At 37.4% G+C, this 26,776-nt stretch overlaps 1 protein-coding gene and 1 long non-coding RNA gene across 2 annotated transcripts in view; one reads left to right on the top strand and one right to left on the bottom strand.

Annotated features, from left to right (window-relative positions):
- Window positions 1-26,776, top strand: part of plpp3 (phospholipid phosphatase 3) — a 132,147-nt gene that overhangs the window by 1,089 nt on the left and 104,282 nt on the right. The window lies entirely within an intron of this gene.
- On the bottom strand, window positions 16,209-20,451 carry LOC132401562 (uncharacterized). Its single transcript, XR_009514613.1, has 3 exons — window positions 20,419-20,451; window positions 16,321-16,381; window positions 16,209-16,240 (listed from the first exon to the last, which is right to left on the bottom strand). It is a non-coding gene; the product is annotated as an uncharacterized LOC132401562 (long non-coding RNA).

Raw genomic sequence — 26,776 nt, 5'->3', positions numbered from 1 at the left:
TCCCGTCCTATTTAACCCTTTCGAAGTAGGACATCAGTTCATAAAGTAACATTAGTATTATTGCTTTACTTTTACGTGGATTACCTGTAGTTTAATGTGATCGTCAAACGATGATCACAAGCTTTTAGTATAGCATGACGTTCCATTCTGCTGAGCTCTAATAATTTTGTTTAAGGAAAATTAGACATTTTACGTGAATCTGGAACTTCTTTGTAGGTTAAATCAAGATTAGGACTGCAGTAAGAGGCCATGATGAAAATTTTAAGATGAAATTTACCTGACAATATTTGGCTCAATAAACTGCCTGCATCTGTTTCAAGCTCAGGAGAGAAAAGTGATTGTACAATTGGCAATAACTATGCATTTTAGTTTGCAAATTGAGTCTCCAAGGAAACTTAGATATTAGGATTGCACAGTTTTTAGCAGATAGGCCTGTTGAAAATGTGTATCCATGTTTGAACTTTTAAATGCAATGCAACATAGAATGTGCTGATAACTCCCAACACAAACTTTGGGATATGTCTCTACTTACCAGCAAAGTCATCTTAGGGTGATAATGAATGAATAAGAATAAACTGATGGTGTACAAATTTATATTCTGAAGTACATTTCAATGAATAGCCATTCTACTATGGATCTGGTGTAAGTAACTTACAGGAGCCGCAAACTCTTGTTGCATAGTGATGGGATTCCATTATAGTTCTAAAGTAAACAGAGGCCTGGAGGGTACCATCACTAGTCTGTGTTTTGACAGTATTTAGAGACAATATGTTTCATTACATACAGAGATTGTAAAAAGCCCAGAGTTGTGTTTACTTTTGCAGACAGTAAGTCAAGGGAATGTAGGAAAATTAGTATTGGGTAATTTCCATTTGTGCTAATACAATTATGATAAAACCATGTACTGTAATTAAATAATAAAGCCAATGAAACTATGATGGGTGAGTTCTATTAAATGAAAATATATTAGAAATTTGTTCATATGCTTTGATCAAGAGCATGTGCAATTCACGATCATGAAAACACCGCAGGATTTTCTTTGTATGTGTCAACCAAATTTTTTTTAACGAAAAGTTGTTGCAGAACTTGTTGTTTTATTTCAGCTAATTAAGCTGGTGATGAATAATAACTGTTAATACATAAAATACTGGAGGAACTCTGGCAGTGTCTATGGAAAAGAGTAATTTCCAGCATCTGCAGATTTTCTCTTGTTTGTAATTAATAATAACTTTTGATTTGAGAACCATAAACCTCCGTTTCTAAACCACCCTTACTGAGGTGGCAGATATGATCAGTGACCAGAATAACATGTTTATTTACATGGTTTTGTGTGGTGAAGTCCTTGTTGTTCAAAACTAAATAGAAGTAAGCCTTTTAAATAATGTACCGATTAACAGTTGTCAATAACAGTTTTCTTGTTGGGGGGGGTGAGCGGGTGATGTGTATTCACATGCACAGACAGAGGGAGAAATTGACAAGTGCACAAGTACATCTAGTATTTCCAATGAATTATATCATTTAGATAAATGGCCCAGAACCACCAAAGAATTTGTAATTCTTCTTGAAATGAACAGATTCTGCTTTGATGAATATGTCAAAATATTTTCTTTTTGCCTTTGTTTTGTTTGATAGCATGGAACATAATAGTTAATTTTGGAGTTAATTTTACATAGATGGAGCTAGAATCTTTTGTTTCTTAATAATTGATGAAGTATATGATTTTTAACAAGCCGGCTTGTTCATGATAGAAGGTGAAGATTCTAACCACTACCACAGACAATTTTATTGGTAAAATGATCACCGAATGCTACAAATTTTTCTTTTAAGGAAGGGTGGAACATTGAAAATAAGTACTGCAAATTACCTGTAGACCAACTGAAAGGGCCAGTATATCTTCTAAGCTATTTAATAGCATTGTTTAGCTGATTCCTAAAACTGTTAGATATTGGGTTTTTTAAGGAAGCTTTCTTTAATTTTTCTCCCATTGTATTTCCACTGTGAAAAGTCCTGATGAGGATTTTTGAATAGTGTCCTTCTATGGAGTATTAGGCACTGAACAGATAGATAGTTGCCACATGTTGTTTCAATTAAGGTGCTTAAATAGTCATTAAACAAATGCTATCAATCTCTACAAATGGCTTATTTAAAACAAACAATTATTCTGACAAACACAATATCAGAAGCTGGAGACATTTATTCAGATGTTGATGTTGTACTTGTACAGTATCTAAATATTAAACTCTTGCATGTAAAGCTATTCCATAATTAGGGGTTTCAGACATGCATAATGGGAATTCCTTTCACCAATCAATACAATGGCTTGATGCCATCAGACCCTTCAGAAGCAGAAACACATGGAAAATTGGTCTAATATTGAGTATGAGGCTGCTGGCAGCATACTCGAAGATTCAAGTTACACTCATTGAACAGAACTAGTCACATTAGCAGTAGAAAAGCTTTTCTATCTGTCACTTTTCCCAGTTTTATTGAAACATAGAGCCTATTCATAGGAAGAATTCAGTCAACTATTTTGAGAATTTAGAAGTTTTGGGAAAATATTCTTGAAGAAGTAAACAAACTTCTTAACATCAATTTATCTGATATGCCAACTGTACAGAGCTAAGGATTAATCCAGGTCAGATTAACAAGAGAAGTTTTATTTTGGAGAAATACAGGTATGTTCATCTTAGTAATAAATTCAGGAAAAATTGTTTTTCTAAGCCAGTTATATTAGTAAAGATGACTCAAAATGGTGGCCAATTCTGATCCCTGTTCCTATTCCGACATTTGCTGGCCTCCTCTACTGCCATGAAAAGGCCATTTTCAGGGTGGAGGAGTAACATCTCATCTTCTGTCTAGTTAGCCTCCAACCTGATCGCATGAACATCGATTTCTCCTTCCAGTAATTTTTTTCTTTCTTTTTTGTTTTCTTTTCTCCTTCCCTCTTCTTCTATTCCTCACCCTGACCTTTGATCTCTTCTCTTCTGCCTATCACCATCCCTTGGTGTCTGCTTTCTTTCCTTTCTCCTATATGGCCAATCTCTTCTATTAACAGATTCCTTCTTCCCCAGCCCTTTATCTTTTCTACTTACTCAGCTTCACCTGTCACCTTCTAGCTTGTCCTCCTTCTCCCCCCCCCCCCCATTAAAATTCTTGTATCTTTCTCCTCCTTTTCCACTTCTGACGAAGGGTCTTGGCCTGAAATGTTGACAGTTTATTCATTTCCATAGATGCTGCTTTTCCTGCTGAGTTCCTCCAGTACTTTGAGTGTGAGTATGTGTGTGTGTGTGTGTGTGTGTGTGTGTGTGTGTTGCTCTGGATTTTCAGCATCTGCAGAATCTCTTGTGTTCAGAAATGTCAAATGCTTATTTTCTTTATTAAGTAATAGCTTCTTACTTTTTCACTAAATCACTAGCAAACATGATGTGCTTGTTACAAGTCTGATACTGATACCAGATTGGAGTGACTATAAATTAGTTCCTAATGTGAAAGCCCCTGAATATGTTAAAGAGTAAGGCTTTCCAGCTGTGGAATGCTTACAAAGTAGTAACAGCAAAAGTTGTACATATTACTTACTCTATTTATTAGTCTAATTTCACTGTAATTTGTTAGGAGAGGTGAAAATTGAGTAATAGAAGAGAGGTTTTATCACATTGCTGATGGTGCTTTATGGCAAGTTCTCTATGTGACTGAAATATTCCTACTGCCATAACTGCAGGTGGCAATGCTATTCTGTAATTGTTGCTTGGAAATAAAGTAACCTGGCTCGAGTCATTTCCTCAATGTCTTATTTACTTTTTTCCTTTAACTTCTCTTAAAAGCATTTGCTTGTGTGATTACGTTTTACTTTTTAACTTTCCTCAGGCTGAAGTAATTTCTCAGAAATCCTTTACTGGATATTTTATATTAACAGATTTTAAATGCCCTTAAGTTAAACATCTTTAAATATATTAACGATTAGTCATTTCAAATATAGTAGATTCCAATAAATGACGACTAACAAACTCATCTGGAAATTGACATAGAGAGTATAATGAAAAGATTTAGAAACAGTCAGGACAATCCACAAGACCATAACACATAGAGCAGAATTAGGCCATCTCTCTCACTATTTCATCAAGACTGATTTATTATCCCTCTCAATCCTATTCTACTGTCTTTTCCCTGTAACCTCTGCTGCTCTTACTAATTAAGAATCTAGCAACCTCTGTTTTAAAAATATCCAATCACTTAGCCTCTACTGCAGTCTGTGGCAATGAATTCCACAGATCCACCACCCTCTGGCTAAAGAAATTCCTCCTTTCTTCTAATGTGAAGTCCTTGTATTCTGTGCCTTCTGGTCCAAGACTCCCTCACTATAGGAAATATTCTTTCCATGTCCACTCTATATAGGCCTTTCATTTTTCAATAGGCTTCAAATGAGATTTCCCTCTTCCTTCTTCTAAACTCTAGCAAATGCAGGACCAGAGCCATCAAACGCTCTTCCTACATTAATCCATGGTACTAGTCTACATCCACATCAGACCGGATAATTTTGAAAACACCGGTTTCGCATAGAAATGATAGGTGTCCACACTATGCTTTTTTGAAAATATCTCTATCCACACTGAAACAGAGATTTCGGCATGCGCAGGACACATCTACCAAAAACAAGCGACATGTTTGGTGTCGAATCTTGCGGTAAAAGTGCACGTTTGTGTAGTTACAGACTAGAAAAACTTTAAATGATGGACAGCTGTTGGCTTTCACGCAGGAGAACTTAAAAGTAAAAAACCCTCACAGATACTGGAGCGTATGGAGGCAACCGACAGGGAGTTCACAGACAGATTGACCTGGCTGACGACGAACATTGAAAAACTGACCAACTCTGTTGCATTAATAAAGCACCTTGTTATATTTATAAAACATGTCTGCATCAGTATTATCTTGTATTTCCATACAATGTTACATTAGGCTGTTACACATCAAGAAGTACTTGCATAAATAGGTAAACCACCTTCATACGAGCAAGGACAGAAAACAGGGCAAAGTGAGTATAGTATACTTATTTATTCAGTAAGTTATGGGTCAAAGTATTTGGTGAGTACATTTCTGACTCTTCTGGCTTCAGTCTCATTGCTGTCTGTTCTGAAATTGTTAGGTTGCGTTCAAGAATACAGTGAAATAGCGCGCAGCTTCTGACAGCGTTTTCAAAAGTCTTCAGTTACCCCGTCCACACTGATCTGCCTGAGCAGCGTTTTCAAAAATACCCACCCTGGAAAGCGTTTCTGAAAAGCTTCGGTTTTGGGGGACGAAAGTGCCATTTTAGTGTGGATGGAGGGTAAAAACGAAGAGAAAAAGCTTTGGTTACGGATTTATCCGGCATAGTGTAGATGTAGCCTTAGTTTTGCACACTTGTGCTTAAAAGCTCATTAGCTTTTCCAGGATAGGATGTACATCATTTTGTTTGCCAAGTGAAGAAACCCTTACAGTAACTATCATTCTCCCTTTTCAGGATAGTTTCTGGGAGTCAAATGATGAAAAGAAAAGCCAAATAAACATTATTTTTACTTTTATTAGTTCTCCTTCCCCCAAATGTTTTTACTGAGTGACTGTACATTATGATACAAAAGATCCAAAAGCATGTGCTGAAAAGTACAAAAACAGTAATGACAGAAAAGCACACACCATAAGGCTCAAGGACAGCTTCTGTTCTGCTGTTGTAAGACTAATGAATAATTCCTGGTACAATAAGATGGACTCTTGACCTCACAATCTGTCTTTATGACCTTGCACCTTACTGTCTATCTGCACTGTACTTCTTCCTGTAATTGTTACACTATTCTTCACTCTTATTATTTTACTCTGAACACCTCAATACACTAATTAATTAATCTGTATGAACAGTATGCAATGCAAATTTTCACTGTAATTCAGTATGTGACAATAATATACCAATTTACCAGTAAGCCAATGTAAATGGGAACCATCTTCAAAATGATGAATTTAGTATTACCAGAGTGTCTGGGGTTTTCCCAGCGTCAGTTTTACACGTAACAACCTTACAAGTCATCCACCATCCTATCAACATAAATTAGAGCTTTTGTTTGCAACCTATGACCTTGACTGAAATTTCACAGAACAAAAACTTAGGGCTCATCTTATTGAGGTTGCTAAGGATACATTAGTTAAAAAACGACACACAAAATGCTGAAGGAATTCAGTGGGTCCGGCAGCAGCTACGAAGGGAAATGGACATTTGAGACCCTTCATCTGGACTAACTCCACCAAATTCCTCCAACATTTTGTGTGGAGCGCCAAATCCAACACCTGCAGTCTCTTGAGTCTCTATCAATTTAAAAAATCTGGCTTTTTGACATTAGCGCTTGGTATATGGTCTATGTCAGCTGTGATTTTCTTTGCACTGAAAATTTCACACCAATCACTGATTGCAGCCTTTTTAAATGATGCAGACCAGTGCTATACGTTATGATGCTTGCCTCATTGATCAATCCATTCCTCGTGTTGGATGGTTCCACTTGGGACATGGCATTAGGTTGGTGCAGCTGTTCAATGGGTGTGGATGAAGGTGCCCCACCTTGCACATACCCACAGAAATGTGCAACCCTGCCCAAAGATATGCCTCACCTCCATAAAAATCATTCATTCAACTGGTCTGCATGGGAAGAGACCTTTTAAGATCGTAAACTAATCCCAATGATAAGCACATCAAAATCAGGGCAATTTAATCATTTTTGCAGTTCCTTTTGAGGAAATCCCATTGCAGCTACTTCTTTTAACATTTTTAGCCAATGTTGATTTTTTTTTTTGCAGGGTATCAATCTGGGTGTTCATGCAATCAGCCACAAATGTTTAATGTTACAAAAAAGGGTGAAAATCAGTTTCTAGGCAAATAGCTTTGTAAAAACAAAATAATGCCTACACTAAACCTCTGTTTGTTGCACACTAAACAACTTTAAGACGTGCATGTGATTTTTATTAGAAATTATACATGGAGAAATGTCATCAGGAGGATCTCTTTAAGGTTGTTATTACTGAATATATCAAATTACTAAAGCATTCCAGAAACTGATATAAGGACAGAAGACTGTTTCAGAGTTGTACTTGTTTATCAAGAGTGCTAAAGTCGCCACAGATTAAATAAAACTATTTTAAATTTGTGAAACTTATTTTACACATGAACTTATTCTGAAATATTCTGTTTTTGACCAGAAAAAGATATATTGAATTGGTGATTTCCTTGCATTCCACATTGTCAGTGCTCTAAGTACTATGAGTGACATCTGGAATGAATTTGGAGAGGCTTCACAAAGGCATTTGCAGCTGATGAAATTGTGCAGGCAATGAAATGCAGCCAGTCTTAGTCTCACTCTGAAATGCACAAGTTTATTACCCAGCCTATTTCCGTAGTGCTCAGAGCTAATTGGCGAGTAATTGTTTGACTTGTTTATGGCAGAAAGCATTTGGTAGAATCTTAGAACTGTTGTGAGTCTCAATTGCCTATGTTCAACTACTGTGAAAGCTTTATCTCTCTTCTCCACATTCACTCTCTCTACTATTCTGAGTCACTGGAGACAATCTAATGCTGAAGTCAGGATGGCTTCTATTGTTGGAAGTCTTGCTTTAGAAGGGGCTGCAGAAGTTTGAAAGCTACATTTTATATACTGTACATCCATTATGTTCTGTAACAAGTGTAGATTAATTTTGTATATGGTAGTGGTGTGGGTTGGTTGTTTTCAAAATATTGCTAGTGAATTTAAAGTTATCTGCTCGACTTCCCTTGTATGCAGAACACTGGCACATTTATCAATGTACGCAGATTTAATGATTGACATCCTCTTGGTTTTAGACTTCATTGAGTTGGCCAAGATTAAAAAAATTTCCATCCATTGAGTACTCAGTGGTAGTCACTGAGGGGAGGTAGTCACAGATGCAGAACCAGATTGCTGTAAGAAAAATGATACAGTGAGTTAAGACTATAACAGCCTGGTTTAAACGTGTTGCTGATGGCTAAGAAATTCCTCTCTGCTGCATTGAACAACAATGGTTATATAATTAAGTAAGAGGAACATTGGAGGTAGTCAAATTTAAGCAATAGCTTTCACAGGGGCTTCATGATTACTGAAGTCAAAAGCCTTGTGGAGATCAATGAAAGCCACAGAAATTTAGTGCAATGCTAAATCTTTTTTGGCTATAATGAGCACAGGAATTACTGCACTTGCTGGTCTTCAGTTGGATTTCTTCAGAAGGGGGAAGGAGTCCATTGAATAAAAAGTGGGCAAGAAATTCCTGCGCAACCCTCAATTCACCACCTCTTGGATCAATTCAACATACTGGGGTCATTGCGAATTGGACCTGGTATCCCTGTATCCTCTCAACACACTAGGCCTGCAAACCCTGTGCTCCATTTGACACACGGGTTCCCTTCCCTACACTTCCCTTGATACACCAGGTTTGTGGTCCCTTAGTGCACTGGACTGGGATCCTTGCACTCTTCTGACACACCAAGATTCCCATGCTCCCCTCAGCACACTCTGGACATGGGGTCCTCATGCTCCTCTCATCAGACATGGGATCCTTGCACACCTCTAAACGCACTGAGGTCTCCATGCTGCCCCTCAGCACAGTGGACCTGGAGTCCCATTCTCCCCTAAATGCGCTGGAGTCTGGAGTCCGTGTACTTCCCTTAACACACTGGACCTGGGTACGCTGCAATTCCAGGTACATGGCAGTCAAGGGAATGGATAATGTTGCTCCTTGACCTAGGGCCTTAAATGGAGGGTAGGTGGATTTTAGCAGTGTGAGCTACGAGCTGGGAGGGGTAATTGGGGAGTAGTTGTTGGGGGGGGTGTGGTTGGTGGAGGAAGGAATAATCTGATAAGTGGGAAGTATTTTAATGCAAGTTGAAGTTCAGAGTCAGCCTGTCTCTTCAAGGCTAAGAAGCAAGGAGGACTGACTCAGGAACCCTGATTAATGGCTAGTTTTGATAAGGGAAAGAAGCAAGTATAGATTAGGTATAGATTTTTTATCAAGCAAGTCACATGCAATTTTTTTTTCTTGAGAATATAGGAGAAAGCAAGAAAGAAAATAGGAGGGCAAAAAGGGGTCATGAAATTACTTTGGCAAGTAAGATTAAGAGAATTGTAAACATTTTATATTAGAAGCAAAATGGTGGTTGATAAAGGAATAGGTTCTTTTAGGAACGGTGAGTAATTTGCATGCAGAGCTAGAGGATGTGTAATGAATATTTCTCATCGGTATTCATCAAGGAGAAAGACATGTGGAGACTGGAGAGTTAAGGGAAAGTATGCACTGTTATTCTAATACATGTGTGTATTAGGAAGGAGGAAGTGCAAGAAATATCAAAGAACATTAGGGTGGTTAAATCCTCAGGGCCAGACAGGATCTATCCCAGAATAAATAGTAAGGGAAGCAAGTGTGCTCTGACACTGGATCATCAGTATTCAGATCTGGGTAGGCGGTCACTCTTTATGGAAGGACTGAGTAGCAACTCTCCTCTTATGCAGATGAAAAGGTGTTTCTGAGATTTGTGTGATTATTGGACTGTATATTAGTTTCCTTCAGTTTTTCTTGTTATTTTCTTTCTTGTGGCTGATAGGCGGATGGGTGATCTGTTAATTTTTTGTGTGTAAATTAGGGAGGGGGTTGGGGGTTTTGATGCTACTGCTACCGTTATTTTCTGCAGGTAAGGAGGTCAGGATTGCTATTGTCACTTTTTTTCCCCCTGTGGGTGAATGGGGTGTGGATTTGATGCTTTTGTTACTGTTTTTTTTCTGCAGGGAGGAGTTGGGGAATTTGGGTCCTGTGAGTTTAGTTTCTTTATTGTGCTGGGGGGGGGGGGGGTTGTGGAGTTGATGTCTTTCCTTTCATTAAGACCAACATGGTCTTTCTATATTTCATGGCTATCTGGAGCAGATAAACATCAGAGTTGTATTGTACATGCATACTTTGACAATAAAATGAACCTTTGACCAGATAGTTTGTCACGGTCCAAGAAGATTGGGGAATAACCAATATTGGCCCCTTGTTCAAAAAGGACAGCAGGGATAATCCTGGAGTTACAAGCTGGTAAATTTTGCAACAGTAATTGGGAAGTTATTGGAAAATATTCTAAGGGTGCTTTGACGATGATTCACTGTTGGTGAATTGCTTGGAAATGTCTTGGCGTTGACTTTGTTGCCATATAAATACATTCATCATGGTACAAGATAAGCTGAGGTGTTGCTTGTCAAGATGTGAACCTGTTATTAAGAATCAGGGCTTGATTAAAATCTAAACACATTCAAGGATTAATCCTGAAAACAGTCAAAGGTATTGAAAATAGTTGAATTTAATGCTTCAGTGGTTACACTGGATTTTGAAATAATTGTACTTTTATGTCAGGGTGTTTTTTAAAAAAAAATCTCTTCCAATGTGGGCTCAGTTGATGGTCACAGATAATATTCTGCTCATGGGAATTGAAGTAAAGATTTCCTGCACAATTAGGAGGGCCTCACATGTCGCGTTCAATTTGTTTGAAAACATGATTGCTTTTGACACACTGTGTTATCTGTTTGTTCTTATTATTAGAATGTTATTATTTTAGAGTAAGCTCATTTTGGACTTTTCCCATGTTTTCAATTGAAATGGTAAGAAGTAGACTGGTGCTGTGCAAGTTCACAGTCTAGTTTGACTGTTATGTGTTGACAGTATTGTCGATTAAAACTTAATTCAAACAGTAAGTTTCTTTCCTGCTATTTTTTGTTAGTGGATTCCTAACTGTGACTTTAAGAGTACTTCCCTTGAGAGTAATCTCTCTTCATTCATTTACGATACAATGCTTTTCTTCATTTGTTTTCTTTGTGTAACACCCCAGTTGCTCAATTTTTACCATCTATGTGGTTAGAAATGCGTAGATTTCACCAGAGAATTAGATGACAGATGAAAGCAATTGTGTGAAATCTAAAGTAATCTATTGAGGTAATCAAAACTTGTACTAATTTATTAATTTGTTGCCGGTTTACTTTAAAGTCTGATGGGCTTAAATTAAAATTCCCTGGCTGTTAGTGATGAATAAATGACTTAATCTCCTTTATCTTCTATCTGAAAAGCAGTGAACCTAACAGTGCATGCACCATTAGTATATAAATCAAAGAGCAGCTCCCAGCACAGATCTACTTGTAAATCTGAAAGTTGCTATTAGATATACTACTTCTCTAGAAGTTGCAAGAGTGTGTTATCTTGTCCAGAGGCAAGATTAAAATAAATGAAATGGGGTAAAGTTGCTGTTTTTATCTGACAAATCATAATTTTGGAAAGAATATATGATTTTAACAGGGTGTTGCATCTTAATTATTGCCAAGAAACAATAATTCGCTATCTGTGATTTCCTGATTCAGATTTCATGGTGCTTAATATGGTTCTTCATTCTGATTGGTTAAGAGAAAGCAATTGCTAGTTCTGCTCACTGAGGTCTCAGGCCCTTGTAGTGGGTGTTGTGGTTTTATTGATGAAGGCTAACAAAAACATCCTTGACCACAAGAAGTCTGTAGTAAAGTATGAAATTTCTGCAAAATTCAGATAATTTTTCATTAAACTTCTAATTCTCTTTTAGAGTAAACTGTTCTTTTCCCAATGATTGATTTATCAATATCATAATGGTGGTAACTCCCTGAGCAACTACAAGCAGCAAACTAGTGTTGTAATTTTGAAAAAAGCTGTCCTTCCGTTATACACCTCTATCCTGAAGATTTTCTGTAAATTGGTTGTAAATTGGTCAATCAAAAGCGAGCAAATAAGAATGACCTTGTAAGAAAATATGAAATTGTCCATTTTGGCAGAAGCATTTTACCCAAATGCTGAGATACTGCAGACCTCTAATAGACCCGGGTGCCCCAGTACTTGAAACACAGTATGTAGGTACAAAAAATGCATTACTGAGGGAATGGAGGAACACTTTTGGAACTGCTGTCTTTTGTTGCCTTTCTCAGTTTGAGTCACTTTTCCAGGTGTAAATCCCTTTCAGAATGACTGCCAGTCCTACTTCAAAAACAATGCATCTTCTTTGAAGAGGTGCCAACTGGTAGGCTAGTTTTAATTAGAACTAGCCAATCATTATGTGGCTCCCTCCAATGCCTCCAACAGCCTGGTGACTACTGGTTGGTTTGTAGTTAGAATTGCTTCTCATTCTGAATACACATTGGTTTGCTGCCAGAATTTCAATTCAATGGGGAAATTGTTGCAAGTGTCAAAAACTCAAGGGATATCCATGTTGAAAGCAAAAATAAGGGGAATCCTAGCCAGCAATTTTCCCCATAAATATAATGCCTAAAATGGATTATTTCTTAGTTATAGTTTTTTTTGTGGGATCTTGCTAAGTGCAAATTAGATACTAAAGTCCAAGCAGCTTTCAAAAACTGCTACATCATTGTCTGTTAGTCTCTTTGATTTGTCCCAGTTGAATTAAAAGTAAATAGAAAATGTTGGCAGTTTTCAGTAGATGGTTGATTTGAAGTGTTAGCTCTTGTTTCTCACTGGAGATCTCTAATCTGTTGCATATTTTCAACATTTTCTGTTTATTAGTCTTTCTATTTTCTGTGTATGTGACAGCTGTCATATGAATGCATTTGTTAGATAATTCTTCATATTATTAAATTACTCATTACATCTTGTCTCTAGAAAATAAGCTAACATCCTTAGATTCTTTAACAAAATGATACATTGTTATTCTAAAATCGATTTTTATTTACTTATGTAAAATCTGTGGCTTGGAATGGTGTTTGTAACACTGATATATTTATAAATAAAAAAAGGTTTGCAAAAACAACTATTTTATCCAGAGTATGTTGTGCTGAAATAATTCTAAATTATTTTTTCCTAGTGAATAACCAACAGTTTGATGAAGAATAATTATTGTGACTCTTTGTGTAGTTTAGCTTTATTGCCTTATGTCATAAGTGTTCATGTGCTACTTAATGTTGCACTGTGTCATTGGAACCATCACTTGAATGACACCACTCGCCTTCTCCGATTGATTTAAAGCTTTCGGAAGGTTATTTGGAGAATAGCTGAGGAGTTATCCTGGTGCTTTGGATAATGTTTTTCCTTTGTTCAACATTTAAAATAGATCACTTTTATTATTGCAAGTAAATCGTTTGCTGTTTCCCACAATGATAATTGGACTAAAGAAGTGTTCCATTGGCTGGCAGTTTTCCTGTACACAAAGTTTTATATAAAACATTCTTTTATTTTTATATGTATACTTTCTATGATATGAAAACAGGTGAAAGTAATATCTTGGATCATGAATTTAATAAAACAATCAAGAATATATCTTGTGAAATCCAGTGGGATTTGCTCCATAATTAGGCTACTTTTTGGATTAATGCCTAGATCTTTATAATCTAAATTACATTGACCCAAAGGCCTAAGGATATATAAAAATGAATAAAGAACAATCATACATGAGAGTGTTGTGTTTTCTTATGATGAAGAATGAAGCGGAAACATGGAGCACAGTCCGTTATGTGACTTTATATTAACGGGTACAATTGGCTAGGCTGTATCTATGTGTTGCATTGTTCTGGACTCTTAGCTGTGTAGATATCACCAGTAGATTAGAACTATCATCTAAAATTAACAAAATTATCAGTTAGTTCCAGGAAATTATTGACTTAATACATTGTAGGAGATTTAATTAGCATTAACAAGATGAAGGATGTCTGAGAAAGTTGCTTTTAAGGAATTGTCTTGCATTTGTGAAAAGAGTGAAGGGGGAAAATGCCTCTCTTTACATTTTGTATTTTTCTGTGGATTACATCCTATATTTTAGTCCCGGACAACTGGGAATAATCATTCTTGATAGTCAATCTTAAGTGCCAGTAGGCTGAAAGTCAATTTCACCTTCTAACCCTTCACAGCATCATATGGCTATGTAGTTTTCAGCTAGCAGAAAGAGCCTTTTTAACCACTAAAGGCTGGTTCATACTTGTGCATATGGTCTATGCTGCAGCCCACGCCGTAGCCCTGATTTTCACTTCTGCATCGCTCTACGCTGTAGTGAGCATGTGCTGGTGTGTGCCAAAACACTAGTTAGCGGTGGGATTTCAATGCCACTGTGTTGAGTTTCTTTGTGAGAGATATGGACAAGGAAATGCATTTCAAACATGTTCGCATATCAGCAGGTACATTTGACAATTTGGTTAATCTGTTTCGCATCAGTGTACGCACAACCTACAAACATGGTGGAGAAGAAGCAACTGGAAATGCATAGGAGGAAATATGATGCTACCAAGCGGGCTAATCACAGTTGTTGCAGTTTGTGTCACGGTGACGCATGAGTAACTTTTCTGGAGAGGTGCACATCACCCTACAGTGTAGGTACAGTGTAAGTTACACGATACCTAAGGCGTCGATGCGACGCACAAGTATAAATCAACCTTTCCAATTACCCAGGGAACTACAAATTTTTAATTTATGTTCATAGCATGAGATAATATTTAATAGATGATGGACTTTTTGTGAATAAATTAATCATCTTTATTAGATATAAATATACTTTAATTTTGTGGTTTTCAGTTAAAGTATATTGAAGGAAAGGAACATAACCTTGGATGTGCAATTATATCTAGGCAATATTTATAAACTCTATATCTAGGTATACAGTAAGGAATGATTGTTCTGGTGACAATGCACAGAGAGGCATAATGGTAGGTGTACATATCAACATTATTTTACTTTTTAAAAAAAAATTATCAACAGTTTTGGAGAATTTTAGGGTTCCCAATCTGGCCAGTTTTCTTTTAGGTTTCAGTGTAGTAATGAAATCATCTGATGGTACCAGTGGCTTTGTTACTTTAATATATGTACCTTGCCATCATTTTATGCTTTCACTATAGGAAACAACTAAGGCTTTAAACTATTTCCTTTGGCTTTCCTTCTCAATTTTTTTTCCATCCGTTTCCTCTAAGGCAAGCAAAAATGGGAAATGTTATATTTCATATCATTGGTATCCTCTTCCACATGAGAAAACTCTTTTATCTGTGATAGAATTGGCCTTTGGTGGTTTGAGTCTCTTTTATATCGTAGTTACAGCCAAATATGAATATAGATTGCTTCTTACAAAGTAAGGCTATTGAAAGTGTTGTTATTTACCAAAATATATCATCTTTATCTAAAAAAATGAATAAAAGGCAGTTAAAAGATTAGGGAACTGGAACTCTAAACATCTCTGTGGAATCACTTAGTAATCTAAAGTAGCAAAGCAGAGGATAGTGAAAACAGCCAATATTATCCTGCCACCATTCCTTTTAGAGTAAGTGTATTTAATTTAAGGTTTTAGTCGAATAACTAATTTTTGAAACAATTCCTAATTATTTAACTTTAATCTTTAAGAAGAGGGCCTTTGGGGTATTTGATGTGATGGTGGACTGATGGTCTATTATAACCTTTACCCCAGTCATGATGCTCCATGAAGGGTGTTTTTTTAAAAACATTATTATGTACATTGCGTCAATTTTTGAAGAATGATCTGCTGACTTTCAGAAATCCAGTAAATGGTCCTTGGCAACAATAATTGATTTAAACCAAGCTCTTGATAGAACTTTAATTGTTAAGCAATATTGAAAATATAGTGAAAGAAGGGAATAGTTATCTTAACTAACACCTGTGTAAAGCAAAAATGATAGTGTGCTTCTAAGCTTAGTGCCCATTTCATCTTGATGCAGTTCAAAGTGGAAGAACCCTGCTATTTATTCTGAGATCAGCACTTTAACTTCTGTTGAATTGCCACATCTCAGTAGCACATTGATGCAGGTTCATCAACTCTGACAAAATAAACTTGGTTTAGTTGTACATGAAAAAATTCCCATACTTATATGAATTGCAAAGCCACGTTCCTTTGTGGATAAAATTCAAAGTAAATTTATTATTAAAGTACATATACAGTATGTCACCACATGCTATGCTGAGATTCATTTTCTTGCAGATGTTCACAGTAGAACAAAGAAATAGAATGGAATCAATGGGGAGAAACACAGAGTGGCAGACAACTAATGTGCAAATATAGAAATAAGTAATACTGACATCATAAGATATAAAATCCTTGAAAATGGTTGTGGAATGAGTCCAGAGTTGTGATTATAAATGGTAGTTAACAAGCCTGAAGATTGAAGGTTATTAACTGTTCTTGAACCTGTTGGTGTGGGACCTAAGGCTCCAGTAATCCTGGATGGTGGGGGTCCTGGAAAAACACATTTTGGATAATTTTGCACCGTTCACAGTACTTGATCTCAAGCAGGTATTCTGTGACAAAATACTTACATAAGACCATATTAGTCCGAGCCATACATTGGATTTGGACTACGACTCCAGCAAACTCTTGCTAATGAGAAAAGGATGATAAATATTTTTGTCATACTAGTGTTGGCCGGAGTTGATAATTTAAATAGATTTATGTCGTAGAGAACATGCAAAGTCTAGTATGAATCAAGCAGTGTAAACTTAATATCAAGATAGCAAAGATCCATTATGGTTCACATAAAGAAATAAGCATATTATGGAACACCTGAGAAGAATATTTGATCACCTCCAAATTTTATTAAAACGTTTTATTTATCTCAAGAAAAATTTTTGTGTATTCATTTAACTCTGTTGTGTTGTGAGTAATTAAATATTTAAGTTATTATTGACTTCGATATTAAACATTGGGGGAAAAAACTGCTCCAATTAAAACTTTTTAACTAGAAACAGAAAAACATTAATTATACAGCCACTCCAAAAAGTCATAATTAGGGAAAGAGAAACCTGTAGCCTAATTCTATCTTGCAATAGATTTCAGCATTAGAAAGGGTAATGGGTTTAAATGCAGTACTAGCAATTGAGAGAATGTAAACAAAGACCCCATTCAATGAACTCATTTTTTATATAAATGTACGTGAGTTTGGATTAGTTACAAACTGACCAACTGGGACTATTTGAGGCACCATCATAGGTGTAGGAATGCTCACTATATAAATGCTGTGTTTTCCCCTAATTAGTTTACAGCTGCTTATAAAGACTCTGTGGAAGAATATTAGTTGCTGCCTACTTAGTACTTCAACTAACTTTAACTTATCTGATATTAATGCATGATAAACGTGATGCTCTCTAAACGACTGCACTCATTGTATACTTTCCTGTTTACTTGAAGATTTCGGAATGTGCTTCACTATTCTAGATTGCTATTTTAATTACAAATTAGTTTTCTCAGAGTTAACAAAACTGTGAATTATCCAGACAATCATATCAATAGTATAATTGGACTGTGATTTAAATAATTGATTAGATTGGCATTTCCTGTTTTCACCTGAAGCTTTCTTTAATTAATTTGGCTCCTAAATTTGCATAATTTAGAGTCTATTGGGTCAGTGAGCCATTTGGCCCTGTTTATGCAATCTTTCAGTGTGAGGGTAGTGATATTGGCCGTCTTATACTGTCCCAATATTATTTATTTGTCTTTATTATTCTCTTTTATATTTATTCACATGTGCATCTTAGAATAGGTTCAACCATACATGAATATAGCCAAATGAAACAGTGTTCCTTCAGAGCCAAGGTGCAAAACACATTACTAACTGCACACTTCACGTAGCACAAATATCATATATGGTTATGACTTCAGAATAAAAACAAAAAGAGAGACAAACATGATGTACTGCTTGTAATTAAGAATATTGGTGGGATAGCCTCCTATTTAATTCAGGAAGGGTTTGTTTGCTTGCAGTTTTACCTGGTATTTTTTTTTGGATTTCCAGCTCCTGCTGATGTTTTGGTTAATTTTTTTGGTTTAACTGTGATAGTATTGGCTTTGTTGACTGCAAACTTCTAAACTCAAGTGAAGACCTTAAGTCCTATTCAATATAGATAGCTATGGGTGCACTCACAAAATTGGGGTTATATTGTATCTACCCTATCTAGCCAATCTTCAAAGACTAGTTCTTAAGATTGAAAGACATAGGAGTAAAATTAGACTATTCAGCCCATCGAGTCTGCTCTGCCATTTATTAACCTTCACAACTCCATTCTCCTGCCTTCTCCCAGTAACTTTTGATGCTATGCCTAATCGAAAAAAAAAACTATCAACCTCTGCTTTAAATATATTCAATGACTTGGCCTCCACAGATGTCTGTGGCAATGAATTCCACAGTTTCACTAGCCTCTGGCTAAATAAATTTCTCCTCATCTCTGTTCTAAATGACTTGCCCTCTATTCTGAGGCTGCGTCTTCTGGTTTTTGACTCATCTAGAGCTTTCAATATTTGATGGATTTCAATGAGATTACTGTGGTGAACTACATATACCCGTCTGGACACGGCCCCCCCCCCCCCCCAGCTGTCTGCTCCTGTGGCTCCTCCCACCGACCCCGGTATCAAGGTGATTGGGGCCTGGGGCCTGAGCCCTGTGCTCAGTCTCCAGGATGTAGCATGGTGGTCAATTGTTCTTTCTTCCAGTCAATAAAAGCCAATATCTCGCCTCATGTCTCGAGAGTTATTGATGGTGCATCAATTACCCCTTCATTCTTCCAAATTCCAGTGAATACAGGCCCGAGCCATTAAATGCTACTCATATGTTAACTCCTTCATTTCCAGAATCATTGTCATGAAACCCCTCTGGACCTTCTCCCATGCTAGCACATTTTTCTTGGATGAGGGACCCAAAACTGCTCACAGTACTCCATATGTCATCTCAGGATTACATCCCTGGTCTTATATAAGACATAGGAGCAGAATTAGGTCATGAAGTCCGTCAAGTCTGCTCCATCATTCAATCGTGGCTGATCCCTTTATCCCCTCCTCAGCCCCACTCCATAGCCTTCTCTCCGTAACCTTTGATGCCGTGTCCAATCAAGAACCTGTCAAGCTCTGCCTTAAATATACTCAATGACCTAGCCTTCACAGCTAGCTGTGGTAATAAATTACACAAATTCAGCAGTCTTTGACTAATGAAATTTCTCCTCATCTCTATTTTAAATGGATGCCCTCTATCCTGAGGCGGTGCCCTCTTGTCCTGGACTCCCCCACCGTGGGAAATATCCCTTCCACATCTACTTTGTCTAGGCCCTTCAACATTCAAAAGGTTTCAATGAATCCCCTGTCATTCTTCTAAATTCCAACAAGTACCGACCCATATACTTCTCGAAATGAATGTTTTCCTGTTTGTCCTGCATGGTGAGTTTTGCTGCCAATATCCACTATTTGAGTGGTGATTCTCCACCTTCTGTGAAGGAGGAGATACTTCCAGCTAACAAAGTAGTTTAAACACAGTTTGGTCTGCAAGTTTCCTTGAGCTAAACTTCTTAGCCAGCGTTGTCTAGTTTGAAAGAAGCCAACTAAAATGGCCCATTGTTTTCTATTGCACCTCTTGAGCAGTTAGCTCAGGTGCTGTGGGCCAGCAAGTCTGATGTATAGACAGTGCTTATTTTGAAAGCTGCTTTTTTAATTTCAAACTGGTTGTTGCTTGCTATTTACATGAAGAACTGAGTCTGGCTTCCCTTTTGACCGGAAGCTAAACAAAGAATATTAGTTTGAATTTTAACTTGTTCAAAAACAACATTTTTTTGATCTTTAGAAGGGTCACGGCTGCTATGTTAGAAAGCTGAGCTTGGTTGAAAGAAGAGGAGGTCCCCAGGCCCAGCACAGTTTCTATCTATTACACAGCCCTATTTTCTTGACTTTATTTGACTTTATAAAACATGTATTATTGATGGATTTGTTTAAATATAATTCAGTAATATCTCAAGACCCAATCATCATTCTATTCTTAAAGATTTACTTATTTTACTCTCTGATTTAGATTGGGGTGGATTGACAAACCCCATTAGTTACTGTACTTGAACTAGAAACAAATGATATGATTCTAGTGTTTTCCTTTTGTGTTTGTAAATGGAGCTGACAGCTGGGCTTCAATAACATGTAAGGAAAATGGGGCATCAAATCTGGAAAAGAATATGGCGTGAAAATGTCAAGGACTAAATTTTAAATGCCATTAAAAGGAAGGGTCTTGGCCCGAAACGTCGACAGCGCTTCTCCCTATAGATGCTGCCTAGCCTGCTGTGTTCCACCAGCATTTTGTGTGTGTTCTTGTTTGAAACTACATTTGTCTCTGGTACCAATAGAAATCTGAGATAGATCTGTGATTTGATTTTAACTTAAGGTGTTGAGGCAGGTTAACAACATGAAATTTGCTAAGCTACACAGGCAGTAGGATAGCCCTTTCGTTTTGTTCAAGAGCAAAAGGCCACTGGAATCTAGATCTTAGAGGAAGGGAATAAACATACTTTACAATGTGGCTCCATCATATTTAAATTATGATGCCCTCTCTAAAGGTGGCAAGAGCTGAAGCTATCTCAATGTAATTTATTTGTGATTAAGGTTGTACTTACCATTGTTCATTCTCGATGTTAGTCACATGCAATTTTGTGTATGCTGGCCTTCTTGAAATGTTTGGCTGAATCTGTAATTCATTAGTAAATTATTTATCCCAAATACTTTACTAAACTTTTGTTCATAATATGATATTTTTGTATGCTAACTAGACATAGAAGCAAATTGGAATGAGACCTATCTTCATTTTAAAATGATCAGAAAAAGGATGAAAGTTTAATATCTTTTTTTCTTGGAATCAGAATAATATTTGCAGGATGAGTGTTGTACTGTGTAGTCACTGAAGTGAAAATGAAATGAGAAATAATGAAGTGTGTTATTACCTAATGCCTATACATCCAGTTTGTTGCTTCAGAATTGCAAGTTTTATTTTACATTTAGAAAGATTAATGGCACAGAAATTGTTCCCAACCATGAACTTATGTTCAGCAGATTCCTCAAAGTCAGCTTACTGGTAAGTGGTATACACTTATCTGCGGGGGATTGGTTCCGAGACCCCCCACGGATACCCAAACATCGCAGATGCTCATGTCCCTTATTTAACTTGAATCAGTGTGGTGGTCTTTCGGACCCAGCGGAACCTTGGACTTTATTTAACATGTTCAGAGAGGTGGGCATTAGGACCTGGCATAGCTGTGAATCCGTGGTGTTTCTGTTCATGAAAATAATCACGATCGCGATTGAAAATAAGGTGGAAGTAATAAAGTGATTGGAAAGAGGTGAAACGCCATCGGTCAAAAGCGTTAGGCTATAGTCTGTCAACGATCGGAACAATTTTAATGGAGCATGTGAAAAGCCCTGCCCCGATGAAAGCTACAATTATTACTAAGCAACGCAGTGGTTTAATTATGTAAATATGTATGTTTCTTAAGTGTTTCATATGCATAGAAAGGTAAAATATGTACTATATACTAAGGAAAACATTTGACTAACTGATGCTAAATAATACCGGATATACCTGTTACGACTTCAAATCCGACTTAAAGACGGACTCAGGAATGGAACTCATTCATAACCCGGGGACTGCCTGTACTTTTAAGTCACTTCTAGATTACTTATAATACCTAATTGAGATGCAACACTGAGCGTCATAGGAAGTCATTCCTGCCTGTGGCCATCAAACTTTACATCTCCTCCCCTGGAGTGTCAGACACCCTGAGCCAATAGGCTGGTCCGGGACTTATTTCCACTTGGCATAATTTACCTATTATTTAATTATTTATGGTTTTATATTGCTATATTTCTACACTATTCTTTGTGCGACTGTAATGAAACCCAGTTTCCCTCGGGATCAAAGTATGTCTGTCTGTCTAATACAATGTAAATGCTATGTAAATAGTTGTTATACTGTATTGTTTAGGGAATAATGACAAGAAAAAATAGTCTGTACATGCTCAAACAACGAGTGCTGGAGAGAGAACTTCTGGGTTTTCCCGATCCACGGTTGGTTGGATCCGCAGATAAGGAAGGCTGACTGTACTAATTCTAAAGGGCAAGGTGCTGCTTGCCTGCAGGGTCTTGCCCGATGCAGTGATTTTAACTGGGTGGATCAGGCTCCAAACAAGCATTCTGCAAAGCCACTCTTGAGATCCCACCGCTGCCTGTAATGAGTTTATGTTGTTCCTGTGATTGTGTGGGTTTCCTCCCACTCTCCAAAGATTTACCAGTTGGTGGGTTAATTGGTGTTTGTAAATTGCCCCGTGACTAGGCTAGGGTTAAGTTGGGGATTGCTGGGCAGTGTGTCTCGAAGGCCAGAAGGCCTATTCTGTGCTGTATCTTAATAAATAAATATATAAACAAGTAAACAAATAAATTATCAATAGTAAAAGCTACTTAGGACTTTGAATGGATTCAAAAACAATTGGAACTGACAAAGCCATTGAACTATAAATATTGTATTACCACAAGTTAAATCACAAATTACGTGAAAACAGTTGTAATCAGTCAAAGCATACAAACAAGATTTTGCAACCTAACAAATGTCATTTACTTTATTTCATGGAAACAATTCCTCTCCATCCAAATGAGGGTGGCGTGCCATTTTTGCACCAGATGTAACCTGGTACATATTGAGCATGCTGATTCCTTAGCATAACTGCTGGGGAATTTAGCAAGTTTGTGTTTTGCCACAGGACAGTATGAGAATTCCAAATTTGGTGTGTAAATGGGGGAGATCTTGAGCCAAATTTGCCAGCAAGGTGCAGCTCGTGTGTTTGTGCAGCGGGTTTGAATCTAATCATATGTACCATGAGGGCTGAGGGTTGTGGGATGTTAATGGTATTTTGGCAACATATTACCAGTATTTCTTAGTATGTTATGGTCAAACATAGAGGGTAAATAGCAGAACTCATGTGTATTTTATGTTCAGAAATTGTTATTTCCTTTTCTCTAGGCCTAGGGTTAATGAGTTAGGAGAAGTTCATGCTCTTTTGAACATTTAGACATTAGGTAGCAGGGCAAGATGGGCTTGTGACAGCAACTAATTCCTTCCTATCAACAATTTAACAGTGTAAGGCCACTTTTCACTGCATGCAGTTATTTGGAATACTGAGAGCAGTTTTAGGCTCTTTACCTAAGAAAGGATATGCTGACATTGGAGAGGGTTCAAAGGAGGTTCACAAAAATGATTCCAGCATTGAAAAGCTTGAAATTATAAAGTATATTTGATGATCCTGAGCCTGTACTCTTTGGAATTCAGAACAATGAGGGATAACCTCATTGAAATCTATCCCATGTTCAAAGGCCTCAAGAGAGTGGATGTGAAAAGGATGTTTCCTATGGTGGGAGAGTCTTAAGACCAAAAGACACAGCCTCAGAATAGAGGGTCGTCCTTTTAGAATGGAGATGAGGAGGAATTCCTTTAGCTAGAGAGTGTTGAGTCTGAGCAATTTGTTGCCACTGGCAGCTATGGAGGCCAAGTCTTTATGTGTAGTTAAGGTGGAGGTTTATAGATTCTTGATTAGTCAGGGCATGAAGGGATACGGTGGAAGGCAGAAGATTGGGGCTGAAGGGGAAAATGGGATCAACCATAATAAAATGTCGGAGTGGACTTGAATGGCCTAATTCTGCTCCTGTGTCTTATGGTCTTTTTCAGTGATGAGGATAGGTAATAGCACACGTTGTCACAACTAAGTGAATAAATTTTGAAGCTATCACCAGACATTTTGCCATATATCAAAGAAAGTTTGCTGTTGTATTTACAGGTGATCATTGATGGCATTATGTAATTTTATTTCATACTAGTTTTGTTGATATGACGTTTTGGATCATTAGCTAATAATATGTTTGCTTCCAGTGCAAAATACTTAACTGTTTTGGAAAGGGAAAATCAGTTATGGTGCCATACTACTGTTTTAGCAGAGATCAGTTCGCTCATGGATTAAAACAGTGGCACTTCGGTAAATTTCAGCAAAAAATTACCAGTGTTATTACTAGCTGCTTGGTCTGATCCTGTTACATTAATATTTCTCTCAAGTGTGGTCAATGCTGCCTTCTGACTTAATACAAATGGGGAAAAGAATCAGCAATAATTGTGCATTATAATTGTGACATGATTCAGTTTTAATTCAACATATTTTCTTTAACAAATCTGTGATATTCTCCAATTTCTTTTTAATATATTTCAACCAATTGCCTTTCAAATTAAGCTTTTTCAGCAATGAATGTTAATTGATTCAAAGGACTGAAAGTGCATTCATCCTTGGCTACTGGTCTTAAACATATCCTTTGTTTCTCTCTTCAGCTGTCTAACTGTTGTTTATTTCTAGAATTTTCTGTTTTTATTTCAGAGTTTCCACCTTTCAGGAGTATTTTAATCATATGGCCAAAATGCAAAGCAGGAAGAGTAATACTTCTGAATGAAAATCAAAAAAATCTGAAAAACAGAATCTCAAATATAGGCAGAAAATGCTTGACAGGTCAGGCAGCATCAGTGGAAAAAGAAACAGGGTTACACTTAAAGACTTAAAAACCTTAAAGATTAGCTTTATTTGTCACATTATTATTAAAACATACAGTGAAATGCGTCCAACATGTCAGTCCTCTAGTGCCATGATGAGGCCACACTCAGATTGGAAGTACAGCACCTTGTATTCCGTTTGGGTAGTCTCCAACCTTGTGGCATGAACTTCAATTTCTCAAACTTCCAGTGAATGCCCACCCTTCTCCACTATTTTCCCCCTTCCCATTTCTCTATCTCATTTTATCTACTTACCTGCCCATCACCTCCCTCTGGTGCTCCTCCCCCCCTTTTTTTTTTCATGGCCTTCTGTTCTCTCCCATCAGATTTCCCCCTTCTCCAGCCCTTTATTTCTTTCACTAATTGACTTCCTAGCTCTTTACTTCATCCCTTCCCATTTCCCAGTTTCACCTATCACCTACTACCTTGTACTTCTTCCTCTCCTCCCCTCACCTTATGCTGACTTTTAATCTCTTTTTACCAGTCCTGATGAAGGGTCTTGGCCCAAAACGTGGACTCTTTACCTTTTTCCATATATGGCCTGCTGTGTTCCTCCAACATTTTGTGTGCATGACTTTGATTTCCAGCATATGTAGATTTTCTCTTGTTAGTGCATCACTTGCACTAAATTAATTCAGCAAAGGTTGGTTTGTCAAGTCCCTATACATCATCTTCCATCAGGGGAGCTTCAAAGCTCTCTGCTTCTTTCTGGACACCAGGCCCAACCAGTTCCCCTCTACCACTATTCTCCTCTGTCTGACGGAACTGGTCCTCACTTCCAATAATTTCTCCTTCGGCTCCTCCCACTCCCTTCAAACATCTCTTCCAAAGATTGTGTCACTAACTCTAACCCTACATCTTTGGAATGTGAGAGGAAGCTGGAGCCGTGAGAGGGGCCCCATGCCGTCATGGAGAGAAGATACAAAGTGCTTACAGGCAGTGGAGAACCTTCCTTTAAAGTAGCACACATAAAATGCTGGAGGAACTCAGCAGGCCAGGCAGCATCTAGGAAAAGAGTACAGTCGACTTTTCAGGCTGAAACATCGACTGTACTCTTTTCCTAGATGCTGCCTGGCCTGCTGAGTTCCTCCAGCATTTTGTGTGTATTGCTTGGATTTCCAGCATCTGCAGATTTTGTTTTGTTTGTGATTTGTATTCCTTTAAAGTATCTCAGTACAGGACCACATTTCCTAAAGCAAGAATCTGACTGATCTCTTGCAGTTCCACAAGTTGCCATAATGAAATTAGACTCCAGTTTTTTTTAAAAGTGGAGTTTGATTTGCTTCTGCACACCCACTTAGCACCACTGTCCAATCCTCTCCTATTTTTTTATCTAATCAGAAACATTCAAAGAAATGATTATTATCAGCCAGCTAGACAGTCGTTTATAATCAGATATTGTTAAGTTAGTTTGGTCAGAACTGAAAGCCTCAACTAATGTCATGCTTATGTGTTACATTCCACAATGCTGAGAGAACTTGAACAGAAGGTTGACCAATCAGGAAACAATACGTTCTGGCATTTAACAGTGTTGGATAAGAGTAAGATATCTGAAGACATAAAGAAAAGGATATCTGAGGAAGCCATTTTCAGGTAATTAGCAGGCTGTGAATTATTTAACTCACTTTATGTTGAAGTTTTAATATAATTATAAACCAAGGTGAAAATCCTGAAGTTATTTAAAGAGCAATACTGTGAAAAGGGGTGTCTTGGTTGGATGATCCAAGATGAGCTAAATTACCTCCTTGTTGTCCATAATTATTAAGTTTTGTGCTAAGACTAAGTCCAACACTTTCTTTATTCCTATTTCTCTTAAAATACGGTTACTGGAGTTCATGCATAATAGAGCTTTCAGTATTTTGGGCTAAATGTTTTTATTTCGTTCTTGGAAGATGTGGCAGAGCAGAATTCATTTTTTTTCCATCGCCCCAGAGGCTTTAAAGGTAAACTGTGTAGTATGGATTTGCATATAGGACAGTTTGGGTGCGGAATAGCTGAATTATTTCCTAAAGGGAATTATTTAGCACCAATGAGTTCTTGTGCCTCTCCAAGAAAAGTGAGAGAATCTGCAGATGCTGGATAGCAGATATCCAAGCAACACATACAAAATGCTGGAGAAACTCGGGAGGCCAGGCAGCATCTATGGAAAAGAGTACAGTCGATGTTTCAGGCCAAGACCCTTCATCAGGACTGGAGAGAAAAAAAAGGATGAGGAGTCTGAGCTAGAACCCGGGGTGGGGGGGGGGGGTGAGCAGGAAGAAACTACTACACTGTCAAGTCTCTTCCAGGAATACCTACTCCGAAGAAGTTTAAATCTTGTCTTCTACGAGAATTCAGTGAAACCCTCTCTCACCACTCTCCCTCTGTGATCTGACCTCTGACTGTTCTCACCTATCACC

This window comes from Hypanus sabinus, chromosome 11 (genome assembly GCF_030144855.1).
Source record: "Hypanus sabinus isolate sHypSab1 chromosome 11, sHypSab1.hap1, whole genome shotgun sequence".
Taxonomy (NCBI): domain Eukaryota; kingdom Metazoa; phylum Chordata; class Chondrichthyes; order Myliobatiformes; family Dasyatidae; genus Hypanus; species Hypanus sabinus.
The sequence above is the reverse complement of the archived record's forward strand: the minus strand, read 5'-3'. Positions and strand labels throughout refer to the sequence as shown.